This window comes from Orcinus orca, chromosome 3 (assembly GCF_937001465.1).
Source record: "Orcinus orca chromosome 3, mOrcOrc1.1, whole genome shotgun sequence".
Taxonomy (NCBI): domain Eukaryota; kingdom Metazoa; phylum Chordata; class Mammalia; order Artiodactyla; family Delphinidae; genus Orcinus; species Orcinus orca.
Window position 1 is genome coordinate 46063953 of NC_064561.1, and position 16739 is coordinate 46080691.

Genomic DNA, 16739 nt, shown 5'->3' on the forward strand with positions numbered 1-16739 from the left:
CTTTTTTGTTTTATTTTCCCTAAGCTATAGGACCATAAGTGGAAGTGCCCTAGGCTCTGTTGCTTTGTTTTTTAGATGTTTCAGGAAACTCCATACACTTCTCCTGAGTGGCTGTTGGCAATTTACATCCCGCCCATCAGCATAACAAGGCTCCCAGTTCTCCATGGCCTGTCCTGCCTTTCTGGATTTTACACTTTTTTCAGATGGCCCTTTTGACCGGGGGGAAGTGAGACTTCATTGGAGTGAAGATTTCCTTTGCAAGCTTGCTTGGTTGGCCAAAAAGTGCGTATGCGTTTTATCCTGAATATATTCAGGAAAAAACGCACACGCCCTTTTTGGCCAAGTGCATCATTGTGGACGTTCTGCCTCTTTTCCTATGCTTTAAATGCACTTCCAGTCTACCTCCTGAAATCGGTTTCCTGCAATTCTGCCCCGCTTTCAAGTCCTCTTGGCAGCCTTACTTCAGTATATTTTTGGACGATAGCTGTCATTTATAACTCTGCAGGTTTGTGAATTACAGTGCCCCTGAGCTCCTTTCTTCAACTCGCTTTCTTGTGAGCTGGCCGCAAAACCGCAGGATTGCTTCAGGCCCTAATCTGGTTCCGGCACGGCACGCTGAGCCTTTGGTTAATTCCTCTTCCTGGTGGGAAATGAGAGTGAAATTTGCCCGTCCAGACACCTCCAGCTAGTCTCTCATTGGTTCTCCCTAATCCTGTTCATCTTCCACAGAAACTGCATATTGGGCCAAACAGGAGGTTAAAGGCAGACTCTCCAAGTCGGGAGAGTGTTAGTAAAGCGTCTGGAATGTTGCACCCGAGTACCAGGGGACGAGAACTGAGACATATTTGAACACGTCACCTGATCACATGGTAGATCATACTCTGGGTTCCACATGAATGTTTTAGCTGAAGGAAGAATCCCTTAAACCTGGAGTGTTGACACCCGTGGAATGGGTACCATGCAATATGACTTCAAAAGGTCTTCATTTGCTCACCGAACCTCTCCAATCCTATCACTGCTGCATTTATGCCCCTGTACACACGCTTGATTCTCTTTCGGAGACATAGCAATCCATTGGTTTTAAGATACTTACTAGTCAGGTACATTTTTAGGCGTTTAATATGGGATGATGAGTCCATTTCGTTGAGCAACGAGTAGCTCTTGTCTATTACATATTTGGCTTAAGGAATTTTATCTGTGCTCATTTCAGTCTCTGTTTTTATCCAGCACCCCAAATCACTTTTCCCCTTAAGCAAGCATAAGTTGGTTTTCTAAATTTGAGACCCTGTTCTGTTTTGTAATTCAGTTCCTGTGTAGCCAAGTTTACATTCCGAGTATTAGTGATATCTTATGATGTTTCTTTTTCTGTGTGACTTCTTTCACTTAGAATCATCATACCTGAATCCACTCATTATGGTGCTACGAGCCTGATGACATAGATTTCATTGCTGAGTGATATTGCATTGTATGTAAGTACCACAACTTCTTTATCCATTTTTCACTTTCTGCGATATTGAACTTGTACCATAAATGTGGTTCTTGTAAACAGAGCTGTCCCAAATTTTGGGGTGGCTGTGTCGTTTTGGTTTTAATTTCCCTAAGCTATAGGACCATAAGTGGAAGTGCCCTAGGCTCTGTTGCTTTGTTTTTTAGATGTTTCAGGAAACACCATACACTTCACCCCAGTGGCTGTCGGCAATTTACATCCCGCCCATCAGCATAACAAGGCTCCCAGTTCTCCATGGCCTGTCCTGCCTTTCTGGATTTTACACTTTTTTTAGGTGGCCCTTTTGACCGGAGGGAAGTGAGACTTCATTGGAGTGCAGATTTCCTTTGCAAGCTTGCTTGGTGGGCCAAAAAGGGCGTATGCCTTTTTTCCTGAATATATTCAGGAAAAAACGGATATGCCCTTTGTGGCCAAGTGCATCATTGTGGACGTTCTGCCTCTTTTCCTATGCTTTAAATGCAATTCCAGTCTACCTCCTGAAATCGGTTTCCTGCAATTCTGCCCCGCTTTCAAGTCCTCTTGGCAGCCTTACTTCAGTATATTGTTAGACGATATCTGTCATTTATAACTCTGCAGGTTTGTGAATTACAGTGCCCCTGAACTCCTTTCTTCAACTCGCTTTCTTGTGAGCTGACCGAAACACCGCAAGATTGCTTCAGGCCCTAATCTGGTTGTGGCATGACACGTTGAGCCTTTGGTTAATTCCTCTTCCTGGTGGGAAATGAGAGTGAAATTTGCCCGTCCAGACACCTCCAGCTAGTCTCTCATTGGTTCTCCCTATTCCTGTTCATCTTCTGCAGAAATTGCAAACTGGGCCAAACAGGAGGTTAAAGGCACTGACTCTCCATGTCGGGAGAGTGTTAGTAAAGCATCTGGAATGTTACACCCGAGTACCAGGGGACTAGAACTGAGACATATTTGAACACGTCTCCCGATCACATGGTTCATCATACTCTGGGTTCCACATGCATGTTTTAGCTGAAGGAAGAATCCCTTAAACCTTGAGAGTTGAGACCCGTGGAATGGGTACCATGCAATATGACTTCAAACGGTCTTCATTTGCTCACCGAACCTCTCCAATCCTATCACTGCTGCGTTTATGCCCCGGTACACACGCTTGATTCTCTGTCGGAGACATAGCAATCCATAGGTTTTAAGATACTTACTAGTCAGGTACATTCTTAGGCGTTTAATATGGGGTGTTGAGTCCATTTCGTTGAGCAAGGAGTAGCTCTTTTCTATTACATATTTGGCTTAAGGAACTTTATCTGTGCTCATTTCAATCTCTGGTTTTATGCAGCACACCAACTCACCTTTCCCATTAAGCAAGCATAAGTAGGTTTTCTACATTTGAGACCCTGTTCTGTTTTGTAATTCAGTTCCTGTGTAGCCAAGTTTACATACCGTGTATTAGTGATATCCTATGATGTTTCTTTTTCTGTGTGACTTATTTCAGTTAGAATCATCATACCTGAATCCACTCATTATGCTGCTATGGGCCTGAAGACATAGATTTCATTGCTGAGTGATATTGCATTGTAAGTAAGTACCACAACTTCTTTATCTATTTTTCACTTTCTGCGATATTAAACTTGGACTGTAAACGAGGTTCTTGTAAACAGAGCCGTCCCAAATTTTGGGGTGGCTGTGTCTTTTTGATTTTAATTTCCCTAAGCTATAGGACCATAAGTGGAAGTGCCCTAGGCTCTGTTGCTTTGTTTTTTAGATGTTTCAGGAAACAGCATACACTTCTCCCAAGTGGCTGTTGGCAATTTACATCACGCCCATCAGCATAACAAGGCTCCCTGTTCTCCATGGCCTGTCCTGCCTTTCTGGATTTTACACTTTTTTCAGATGACCCTTTTGACCGGGGGGAAGTGAGACTTCATTGTAGTGCAGATTTCCTTGCAAGCTTGCTTGGTTGGCCAAAAAGGGCGTATGCGTTTTTTCCTGAATATATTCAGGAAAAAACGCATACGCCCTTTTTGGCCAAGTGCATCAGGGTCGATGTTCTGCCTCTTTTCCTATGCTTTAAATGCAATTCCAGTCTACCTCCTGAAATCGGTTTCCTGCAATTCTGCCCCGCTTTCAAGTCCTCTTGGCAGCCTTACTTCAGTATATTTTTGGATGATAGCTGTCATTTATAACTCTGCAGGTTTGTGAATTACAGTGCCCCTGAGCTCCTTTCTTCAACTCGTTTTCTTGTGAGCTGGCCGCAACACCGCAGGATTGCTTCAGGCAGTAATCTGGTTCCGGCACGGCACGCTGAGCCTTTGGTTAATTCCTCTTCCTGGTGGGAATTGAGAGTTAAATTTGCCCGTCCAGACACCTCCAGCTAGTCTCTCATTGGTTCTCCCTATTCCTGTTCATCTTCCACAGAAATTGCAAACTGGGCGAAACAGGGGGTTAAAGGCACTGACTCTCCAAGTCGGGAGAAGGTTAGTAAAGCATCTGGAATGTTGCACCCAAGTACCAGGGGACGAGAACTGAGACATATTTGAACACGTCTCCCGATCACACGGTTGATCATACTCTGGGTTCCACATGCATGTTTTAGTTGAAGGAAGAATCCCTTAAACTTGGAGAGTTGAGACCCGTGGAATGGGTGCCATGCAATATGACTTCAAAGGGTCTTCATTTGCTCACCGAACCACTCCAATCCTATCACTGCTGCGTTTATGCCCCTGTACACACGCTTGATTCTCTTTCAGAGACATAGCAATCCATAGGTTTTAAGATACTTACTAGTCAGGTACATTCCTAGGCGTTTAATATGGGGTGTTGAGTCCACTTCGTTGAGCAAGATGTAGCTCTTGTCTATTACATATTTGGCTAAGGAAGTTTATCTGTGCTCATTTCAATCTCTGGTTTTATGCAGCACCCCAACTCCCCTTTCCCTTAAGCAAGCATAAGATGGTTTTGTAAATTTGAGACCCTGTTCTGTTTTGTAATTCAGTACCTGTGTAGCCAAGTTTACATTCCGTGTATTAGTGATATCTTATAATGTTTCTTTTTCTGTGTGACTTATTTCAGTTACAATCATTATACATGAATCCACTCATTATGCTGTAACGGGCGTGATGCCATAGATTTCATTGCTGAGTGATATTGCATTGTATGTAAGTACCACAACTGCTTTATCCATTTTTCACTTTCTGCGATATTGAACTTGTACCGTAAATGTGGTTCTTGTAAACAGAGCTGTCCCAAACTTTGGGGTGGCTGTGTCTTTTTGATTTTAATTTCCCTAAGCTATAGGACCATAAGTGGAAGTGCCCTAGTCTCTGTTGCTTTGTTTTTTAGATGTTTCAGGAAACTCCATACACTTCTCCCAAGTGGCTGTTGGCAATTTACATCCCGCCCGTCAGCATAACAAGGCTCCCAGTTCTCCATGGCCTGTCCTGCCTTTCTGGATTTTACACTTTTTTCAGATGGCCCTTTTGACCTGGGGGAAGTGAGACTTCATCGGAGTGCAGATTTCATTTGCAAGCTTGCTTGGTTGGCCAAAAAGGGCGTATGCGTTTTTTCCTGAATATATTCAGGTAAAAACGCATACGCCCTTTTTGGCCAAGTGCATCATTGTGGACGTTCTGCCTCTTTTCCTATGCTTTAAATGCAATTCCAGTCTACCTCCTGAAATCGGTTTCCTGCAATTCTGCCCCGCTTTCAGGTCGTCTTGGCAGCCTTACTTCAGTATATTTTTGGATGATAGCTGTCTATAACTCTGCAGGTTTGTGAATTACAGTGCCCCTGAGCTCCTTTCTTCAGCTCGCTTTCTTGTGAGCTGGCCGCAACACCGCAGGATTGCTTCAGGCCCTAATCTGGTTCCGGCACAGCATGCTGAGCCTTTGGTTAATTCCTCTTCCTGGTGGGAAATGAGAGTGAAATTTGCCCGTCCAGACACCTCCAGCTAGTCTCTCATTGGTTCTCCCTATTCCTGTTCATCTTCCGCAGAAATTGCAAACTTGGCCAAACAGGAGGTTAAAGGCACTGACTCTCCAAGTCGGGAGAGTGTTAGTAAAGCGTCTGGAATGTTGCACCTGAGTACCAGGGGACGAGAACTGAGACATATTTGAACACGTCTCCCGATCACACGGTTGATCATACTGTGGGTTCCACATGCATGTTTTAGCTGAAGGAAGAATCCCTTAAACCTGGAGAGTTGAGACCCGTGGAATGGGTACCATGCAATATGACTTCAAAGGGTCTTCATTTGCTCACCGAACCTCTCCAATCCTATCACTGCTGCGTTTATGCCCCTGTACACATGCTTGATTCTCTTTCGGAGACATAGCAATCCATAGGTTTTAAGATACTTACTAGTCAGGTACATTCTTAGGCGTTTAATATGGGGTGTTGAGTCCATTTCATTGAGCAAGGGGTAGCTCTTGTCTATTACATATTTGGCTTAAGGAAGTTTATCTGTGCTCCTTTCAATCTCTGGTTTTATGCAGCACCCCAACTCCCCTTTCCCCTTAAGCAAGCATAAGTTGGTTTTCTAAATTTGAGACCCTGTTCTGTTTTGTAATTCAGTTCCTGTGGAGCCAAGTTTACATTCCGTGTATTAGTGATATCTTATGATGTTTCTTTTTCTGTGTGACTTATTTCAGTTAGAATCATCATACCTGAATCCACTCATTATGCTGCTACGGGCCTGATGACATAGATTTCATTGCTGAGTGATATTGCATTCTACGTAAGTACCACAACTTCTTTATCCATTATTCACTTTCTTCGATATTGAACTTGTACTGTAAACGAGGTTCTTGTAATCAGAGCTGTCCCAAATTTTGGGGTCGCTGTGTCTTTTTGACTTTAATTTCCGTAAGCTATAGGACCATAAGTGGAAGTGCCCTAGGCTCTGTTGCTTTGTTTTTCAGATGTTTCAGGAAACACCATACACTTCTCCAGAGTGGCTGTTGGCAATTTACATCCCGCCCATCAGCATAACAAGGCTCCCTGTTCTCCATGGCCTGTCTTGCCTTTCTGGATTTTACACTTTTTTCAGATGGCCCTATTGACTGGGGGGAAGTGAGACTTCATTGTAGTGCAGATTTCCTTTGCAAGCTTGCTTGGTTGGCCAAAAAGGGCGTATGCGTTTTTTCCTGAATATATTCAGGAAAAAACGCATAGGCCCTTTATGGCCAAGTGCATCATTGTGGACGTTCTGCCTCTTTTCCTATGCTTTAAATGCAATTCCAGTCTACCTCCTGAAATCGGTTTCCTGCAATTCTGCCTCGCTTTCAAGTCCTGTTGAAAGGCAATTTACATTTTTTCCTGTAATATATTCAGGAAAAAACGCATACGCCCTTTTTGGCCAAGTGCATCATTGTCGACGTTCTGCCTCTTTTCCTATGCTTTAAATGCAATTCCAGTCTACCTCCTGAAATCGGTTTCCTTCAATTCTGCCCCGATTCCAAGTCCTCCTGGCAGCCTTACTTCAGTATATTTTTGGACGATAGCTGTCATTTATAACTCTGCAGGTTTGTGAATTACAGTGCCCCTGAGCTCCTTTCTTCAACTCGCTTTCTTGGGAGCTGGCCGCAACACCGCAGGATTGCTTCAGGCCCTAATCTGGTTCCGGCACGGCACATTGAGCCTTTGGTTAACTCCTCTTCCTGGTGGGAAATGAGAGTTAAATTTGCCCGTCCAGACACCTCCAGCTAGTCTCTCATTGGTTCTCCCTTTTCCTGTTCATCTTCCGCAGAAATTACAAACTGGGCCAAACAGGAGGTTAAAGGCACTGACTCTCTAAGTTGGCAGAGTGCCAGTAAAGCGTCTGGTATGTTGCACCCGAGTACCAGGGGACGAGAACTGAGACATATTTGAACAGGTCTCCCGATCTCACGGTTGATCATACTCTGGGTACCACATGCATGTTTTAGCACAAGGAAGAATCCCTTAAAGCTGGAGAGATGAGACCCGTGGAATGGGTACCATGCAATATGCCTTCAAAGGTTCTTCATTTGCTCACCGAACCTCTCCAATCCTATCACTGCTGCGTTTATGCCCCTGTACACATGCTTGATTCTCTTTGGGAGACATAGCAATCCATAGGTTTTAAGATACTTACTAGTCTGGTAAATTATTAGGTGTTTAATATGGGATGTTGAGTCCATTTCGTTGAGCAAGGAGTAGCGCTTGTCTATTCCATATTTGGCTTAAGGAACTTTATCTGTGCTTATTTCAATCTCTGGTTTTATGCAGCACGCCAACTCACCTTTCCCCTTAAGCAAGCATAAGTTGGTTTTCTAAATTTGAGACCCTTTTCTGTTTTGTTATTCAGTTCCTGTGGAGCCAAGTTTACATTCCGTGTATTAGTGATATCTTATGATGTTTCTTTTTCTCTGTGACTTATTTCAGTTAGAATCATCATACCTGAATCCACTCATTATGCTGCTACGGGCCTGATGACATAGATTTCATTGCTGAGTGATATTGCATTGTACGTAAGTACCACAAATTCTTTATCCATTTTTCACTTTCTGCGATATTGAACTTGTCCTGTAAACGAGGTTCTTGTAAACAGAGCCATCCCAAACTTTGAGGTGGCTGTGTCTTTTTGATTTTAATTTCCCTAAGCTATAGGACCATAAGTGGAAGTGCCCTAGGCACTTTTGCTTTGTTTTTTAGATGTTTCAGGAAACACCATACACTTCTCCTGAGTGGCTGTTGGCAATTTACATCCCGCCCATCAACATAACAAGGCTCCCAGTTCTCCATGGCCTGTCCTGCCTTTCTGGATTTTACACATTTTTCAGATGGCCCTTTTGACCGGGGGGAAGTGAGACTTCATTGGAGTGCAGATTTCCTTTGCAAGCTTGCTTGGTTGGCCAAAAAGTGCGTATGCATTTTTTCCTGAATATATTCAGGAAAAAACACATACGCCCTTTTTGGTCAAGTGCATCATTGTGGACGTTCTGCCTCTTTTCCTATGCTTTAAATGCAATTCCAGTCTACCTCCTGAAATCGGTTTCCTGCAATTCTGCCCTGCTTTCAAGTCCTCTTGGCAGCCTTACTTCAGTATATTTTTGGACGATAGCTGTCATTTATAACTCTGCAGGTTTGTGAATTACAGTGCCCCTGAGCTCCTTTCTTCAACTCGCTTTCTTGTGAGCTGGCCGCAACACCGTAGGATTGCTTCAGGCCCTAATCTGGTACCGGCACGGCATGCTGAGCCTTTGGTTAATTCCTCTTCCTGGTGGGAAATGAGAGTTAAATTTGCCCGTCCAGACACCTCCAGGTAGTCTCTCATTGGTTCTCCCTATTCCTGTTCATCTTCCGCAGAAATTGCAAACTGGGCCAAACAGGAGGTTAAAGGCACTGACTCTCCAAGTCGGGAGAGTGTTAGTAAAGCGTCTGGAATGTTGCACCCGAGTACCAGGGCACTAGAACTGGGACATATTTGAACACGTCTCCCGATCACATGTTTGATCACACTGTGCGTTTCACATGCATGTTTTAGCTGAAGGAAGAATCCCTTAAAGATGGAGAGTTGAGACCCGTGGAATGGGTACCATGCAATATGCCTTCAAAGGTTCTTCATTTGCTCACCGAACCTCTCCAATCCTATCACTGCTGCGTTTATGTCCCTGTACACACGCTTGATTCTCTTTGGGAGACATAGCAATCCATAGGTTTTAAGATACTTACTAGTCTGGTAAATTCTTAGGTGTTTAATATGGGATGTTGAGTCCATTTCGTTGAGCAAGGAGTAGCGCTTGTCTATTACATATTTGGCTTAAGGAACTTTATCTGTGCTCATTTCAATCTCTGGTTTTATGCAGCACGCCAACTCACCTTTCCCCTTAAGCAAGCATAAGTTGGTTTTCTAAATTTGAGACCCTGTTCTGTTTTGTAATTCAGTTCCTGTGGAGCCAAGTTTACATTCCGTGTATTAGTGATATCTTATGATGTTTCTTTTTCTGTGTGACTTATTTCAGTTAGAATCATCATACCTGAATCCACTCATTATTCTGCTACGGGTCTGATGACATAGATTTCATTGCTGAGTGATATTGCATTGTACATAAGTACCACAACTTCTTTATCCATTTTTCACTTTCTGCGATATTGAACTTGTACCGTAAACTAGGTTCTTGTCAACGGAGCCGTCCCAAACTTTGGGGTGGCTGTGTCTTTTTGATTTTAATTTCCCTAAGCTATAGGACCATAAGTGGAAGTGCCCTAGGCTCTGTTGCTTTGTTTTTTAGATGTTTCAGGAAACACCATACACTTCTCCCAAGTGGCTGTTGGCAATTTACATCCCGCCCATCAGCATTACAACGCTCCCAGTTCTCCATGGCCTATCCTGCCTTGCTGGATTTTACACTTTTTTCAGATGGCCCTTTTGACCGGGGGGAAGTGAGACTTCATCGGAGTGCAGATTTCATTTGCAAGCTTGCTTGGTTGGCCAAAAAGGGCGTATGCGTTTTTTCCTGAATATATTCAGGTAAAAATGCATACGCCCTTTTTGGCCAAGTGCATCATTGTGGACGTTCTGCCTCTTTTCCTATGCTTTAAATGCAATTCCAGTCTACCTCCTGAAATCGGTTTCCTGCAATTCTGGCCCGCTTTCAAGTCCTCTTGGCAGCCTTACTTCAGTATATTTTTGGACGATAGCTGTCATTTATAACTCTGCAGGATTGTGAATTACAGTACCCCTGAGCTCCTTTCTTCAACTCTCTTTCTTGTGAGCTGGCCGCAACACCGCAGGATAGCTTCAGGCCCTAATCTGGTTCTGGCACGGCACGCTGAGCCTTTGTTTAATTCCTCTTCATGGTGGGAAATGAGAGTTAAATTTGCCCATCCAGACACCTCCAGCTAGTCTCTCATTGGTTCTCCCTATTCCTGTTCATCTTCCGCAGAAATTGCAAACTGGGCCAAACAGGAGGTTAAAGGCCCTGACTCTCCATGTCAGGAGAGTGTTAGTAAAGCCTGTGGAATGTTGCACCTGAGTACGAGGGGACGAGAACTGAGACATATTTGAAGATGTCTCCCGATCACACGGTTGATCATACTCTGGGTTCCACATGCATGTTTTAGCTGAAGGAAGAATCCCTTAAACCTGGAGAGTTGAGACCCGTGGAATGGGTACCATGCAATATGACTTCAAAGGGTCTTCATTTGCTCACCGAACCTCTCCAACCTATCACTGCTGCGATTATGCCCCTGTACACATGCTTGATTCTCTTTTGGAGACATAGCAATCCATAGGTTTTAAGATACTTTCTAGTCAGGTACATTCTTATGCGTTTAAAATGGGGTGTTGTGTCCATTTCATTGAGCAAGGAGTAGCTCTTGTCTATTACATATTTGGCTTAAGGAACTTTATCTGTGCTCATTTCAATCTCTGGTTTTGTGCAGCACCCCAACTCACCTTTCCCCTTAAGCAAGCATAAGTTGGTTTTGTAAATTGGAGACCCTGTTCTGTTTTGTAATTCAGTTCTTGTGTAGGCAAGTTTATATTCCGTGTATTTGTGATATCTTATGATGTTTCTTTTTCTGTGTGACTTATTTCAGTTAGAATCATCATACCTGAATCCACTCATTATGCTGCTACGGGCCTGATGACATAGATTTCATTGCTGAGTGATATTGCATTGTTCGTAAGTACCACAACTTCTTTATCCATTTTTCACTTTCTGCGATATTGAACTTGTACCGTAAACGAGGTTCTTGTAAACAGATCCTTCCCAAACTTTGGGGTGGCTGTGTCTTTTTGATTTTAATTTCCCTAAGCTATAGGACCATAAGTGGAAGTGCCCTAGGCTCTGTTGCTTTGTTTTTTAGATGTTTCAGGAAACTCCATACACTTCTCCCAAGTGGCTGTTGGCAATTTACATCCTGCCCATCAGCATAACAAGGCTCCCCGTTCCCCATGGCCTCTCCTGCCTTTCTGGATTTTATACTTTTCTCAGATTGTCCTTTTGACCAGGGGGAAGTGAGACTTCATTGTAGTGCAGATTTCCTTCGCAAGCTTGCTTGGTTGGGCAAAAAGGGCGTATGCGTTTTTTCCTGAATATATTCAGGAAAAAACGCAAACGCCCTTTTTGGCCAAGTGCAGCATTGTGGACTTTCTGCCTCTTTTCCTATGCTTTACATGCAATTCCAATCTACCTCCTGAAATTGGTTTCCTGCAATTCTGCCCCACTTTCAAGTCCTGTTGAAAGGCAATTTACATTTTCTCCTGAAATATATTCAGGAAAAAATGCATACGCCCTTTTTGGCCAAGTGCATCATTGTGGACGTTCTGCCTCTTTTCCTATGCTTTAAATGCAATTCCAGTCTACCTCCTGAAATCGGTTTCCTGCAATTCTGCCCCACTTTCAGGTCGTCTTGGCAGCCTTACTTCAGTATATTTTTGGACGATAGCTGTCTATAACTCTGCAGGTTTGTGAATTACAGTGCCCCTGAGCTCCTTTCTTCAGCTCGCTTTCTTGTGAGCTGGCCGCAACACCGCAGGATTGCTTCAGGCCCTAATCTGGTTCCGGCACAGCACGCTGAGCCTTTGGTTAATTCCTCTTCCTGGTGGGAAATGAGAGTGAAATTTGCCCGTCCAGACACCTCCAGCTAGTCTCTCATTGGTTCTCCCTATTCCTGTTCATCTTCCGCAGAAATTGCAAACTTGGCCAAACAGGAGGTTAAAGGCACTGACTCTCCAAGTCGGGAGAGTGTTAGTAAAGCGTCTGGAATGTTGCACCTGAGTACCAGGGGACGAGAACTGAGACATATTTGAACACGTCTCCCGATCACACGGTTGATCATACTGTGGGTTCCACATGCATGTTTTAGCTGAAGGAAGAATCCCTTAAACCTGGAGAGTTGAGACCCGTGGAATGGGTACCATGCAATATGACTTCAAAGGGTCTTCATTTGCTCACCGAACCTCTCCAATCCTATCACTGCTGCGTTTATGCCCCTGTACACATGCTTGATTCTCTTTCGGAGACATAGCAATCCATAGGTTTTAAGATACTTACTAGTCAGGTACATTCTTAGGCGTTTAATATGGGGTGTTGAGTCCATTTCATTGAGCAAGGGGTAGCTCTTGTCTATTACATATTTGGCTTAAGGAAGTTTATCTGTGCTCCTTTCAATCTCTGGTTTTATGCAGCACCCCAACTCCCCTTTCCCCTTAAGCAAGCATAAGTTGGTTTTCTAAATTTGAGACCCTGTTCTGTTTTGTAATTCAGTTCCTGTGGAGCCAAGTTTACATTCCGTGTATTAGTGATATCTTATGATGTTTCTTTTTCTGTGTGACTTATTTCAGTTAGAATCATCATACCTGAATCCACTCATTATGCTGCTACGGGCCTGATGACATAGATTTCATTGCTGAGTGATATTGCATTCTACGTAAGTACCACAACTTCTTTATCCATTATTCACTTTCTTCGATATTGAACTTGTACCGTAAACGAGGTTCTTGTAATCAGAGCTGTCCCAAATTTTGGGGTCGCTGTGTCTTTTTGACTTTAATTTCCGTAAGCTATAGGACCATAAGTGGAAGTGCCCTAGGCTCTGTTGCTTTGTTTTTCAGATGTTTCAGGAAACACCATACACTTCTACCGAGTGGCTCTTGGCAATATACATCCCGCCCATAAGCATAACAAGGCTCTAGGTTCTCCATGGCCTGTCTTGCCTTTCTGGATTTTACACTTTTTTCAGATGGCCCTATTGACTGGGGGGAAGTGAGACTTCATTGTAGTGCAGATTTCCTTTGCAAGCTTGCTTGGTTGGCCAAAAAGGGCGTATGCGTTTTTTCCTGAATATATTCAGGAAAAAACGCATAGGCCCTTTATGGCCAAGTGCATCATTGTGGACGTTCTGCCTCTTTTCCTATGCTTTAAATGCAATTCCAGTCTACCTCCTGAAATCGGTTTCCTGCAATTCTGCCTCGCTTTCAAGTCCTGTTGAAAGGCAATTTACATTTTTTCCTGTAATATATTCAGGAAAAAACGCATACGCCCTTTTTGGCCAAGTGCATCATTGTCGACGTTCTGCTTCTTTTCCTATGCTTTAAATGCAATTCCAGTCTACCTCCTGAAATCGGTTTCCTTCAATTCTGCCCCGATTCCAAGTCCTCCTGGCAGCCTTACTTCAGTATATTTTTGGACGATAGCTGTCATTTATAACTCTGCAGGTTTGTGAATTACAGTGCCCCTGAGCTCCTTTCTTCAACTCGCTTTCTTGGGAGCTGGCCGCAACACCGCAGGATTGCTTCAGGCCCTAATCTGGTTCCGGCACGGCACATTGAGCCTTTGGTTAACTCCTCTTCCTGGTGGGAAATGAGAGTTAAATTTGCCCGTCCAGACACCTCCAGCTAGTCTCTCATTGGTTCTCCCTTTTCCTGTTCATCTTCCGCAGAAATTACAAACTGGGCCAAACAGGAGGTTAAAGGCACTGACTCTCTAAGTTGGCAGAGTGCCAGTAAAGCGTCTGGTATGTTGCACCCGAGTACCAGGGGACGAGAACTGAGACATATTTGAACAGGTCTCCCGATCTCACGGTTGATCATACTCTGGGTACCACATGCATGTTTTAGCACAAGGAAGAATCCCTTAAAGCTGGAGAGATGAGACCCGTGGAATGGGTACCATGCAATATGCCTTCAAAGGTTCTTCATTTGCTCACCGAACCTCTCCAATCCTATCACTGCTGCGTTTATGCCCCTGTACACATGCTTGATTCTCTTTGGGAGACATAGCAATCCATAGGTTTTAAGATACTTACTAGTCTGGTAAATTATTAGGTGTTTAATATGGGATGTTGAGTCCATTTCGTTGAGCAAGAAGTAGCGCTTGTCTATTCCATATTTGGCTTAAGGAACTTTATCTGTGCTTATTTCAATCTCTGGTTTTATGCAGCACGCCAACTCACCTTTCCCCTTAAGCAAGCATAAGTTGGTTTTCTAAATTTGAGACCCTTTTCTGTTTTGTTATTCAGTTCCTGTGGAGCCAAGTTTACATTCCGTGTATTAGTGATATCTTATGATGTTTCTTTTTCTCTGTGACTTATTTCAGTTAGAATCATCATACCTGAATCCACTCATTATGCTGCTACGGGCCTGATGACATAGATTTCATTGCTGAGTGATATTGCATTGTACGTAAGTACCACAAATTCTTTATCCATTTTTCACTTTCTGCGATATTGAACTTGTCCTGTAAATGAGGTTCTTGTAAACAGAGCCATCCCAAACTTTGAGGTGGCTGTGTCTTTTTGATTTTAATTTCCCTAAGCTATAGGACCATAAGTGGAAGTGCCCTAGGCACTTTTGCTTTGTTTTTTAGATGTTTCAGGAAACACCATACACTTCTCCTGAGTGGCTGTTGGCAATTTACATCCCGCCCATCAACATAACAAGGCTCCCAGTTCTCCATGGCCTGTCCTGCCTTTCTGGATTTTACACTTTTTTCAGATGGCCCTTTTGACCGGGGGGAAGTGAGACTTCATTGGAGTGCAGATTTCCTTTGCAAGCTTGCTTGGTTGGCCAAAAAGTGCGTATGCATTTTTTCCTGAATATATTCAGGAAAAAACACATACGCCCTTTTTGGCCAAGTGCAGCATTGTGGACGTTCTGCCTCTTTTCCTATGCTTTACATGCAATTCCAATCTACCTCCTGAAATTGGTTTCCTGCAATTCTGCCCCGCTTTCAAGTCCTGTTGAAAGGGAATTTACATTTTCTCCTGAAATATATTCAGGAAAAAATGCATACGCCCTTTTTGGCCAAGTGCATCATTGTCGACGTTCTGCCTCTTTTCCTATGCTTTAAATGCAATTCCAGTCTACCTCCTGAAATCGGTTTCCTGCAATACTGCCCCGCTTTCAGGTCGTCTTGGCAGCCTTACTTCAGTATATTTTTGGACGATAGCTGTCTATAACTCTGCAGGTTTGTGAATTACAGTGCCCCTGAGCTCCTTTCTTCAGCTCGCTTTCTTGTGAGCTGGCCGCAACACCGCAGGATTGCTTCAGGCCCTAATCTGGTTCCGGCACAGCACGCTGAGCCTTTGGTTAATTCCTCTTCCTGGTGGGAAATGAGAGTGAAATTTGCCCGTCCAGACACCTCCAGCTAGTCTCTCATTGGTTCTCCCTATTCCTGTTCATCTTCCGCAGAAATTGCAAACTTGGCCAAACAGGAGGTTAAAGGCACTGACTCTCCAAGTCGGGAGAGTGTTAGTAAAGCGTCTGGAATGTTGCACCTGAGTACCAGGGGACGAGAACTGAGACATATTTGAACACGTCTCCCGATCACACGGTTGATCATACTGTGGGTTCCACATGCATGTTTTAGCTGAAGGAAGAATCCCTTAAACCTGGAGAGTTGAGACCCGTGGAATGGGTACCATGCAATATGACTTCAAAGGGTCTTCATTTGCTCACCGAACCTCTCCAATCCTATCACTGCTGCGTTTATGCCCCTGTACACATGCTTGATTCTCTTTCGGAGACATAGCAATCCATAGGTTTTAAGATACTTACTAGTCAGGTACATTCTTAGGCGTTTAATATGGGGTGTTGAGTCCATTTCATTGAGCAAGGGGTAGCTCTTGTCTATTACATATTTGGCTTAAGGAAGTTTATCTGTGCTCCTTTCAATCTCTGGTTTTATGCAGCACCCCAACTCCCCTTTCCCCTTAAGCAAGCATAAGTTGGTTTTCTAAATTTGAGACCCTGTTCTGTTTTGTAATTCAGTTCCTGTGGAGCCAAGTTTACATTCCGTGTATTAGTGATATCTTATGATGTTTCTTTTTCTGTGTGACTTATTTCAGTTAGAATCATCATACCTGAATCCACTCATTATGCTGCTACGGGCCTGATGACATAGATTTCATTGCTGAGTGATATTGCATTCTACGTAAGTACCACAACTTCTTTATCCATTATTCACTTTCTTCGATATTGAACTTGTACCGTAAACGAGGTTCTTGTAATCAGAGCTGTCCCAAATTTTGGGGTCGCTGTGTCTTTTTGACTTTAATTTCCGTAAGCTATAGGACCATAAGTGGAAGTGCCCTAGGCTCTGTTGCTTTGTTTTTCAGATGTTTCAGGAAACACCATACACTTCTACCGAGTGGCTCTTGGCAATATACATCCCGCCCATAAGCATAACAAGGCTCTAGGTTCTCCATGGCCTGTCTTGCCTTTCTGGATTTTACACTTTTTTCAGATGGCCCTATTGACTGGGGGGAAGTGAGACTTCATTGTAGTGCAGATTTCCTTTGCAAG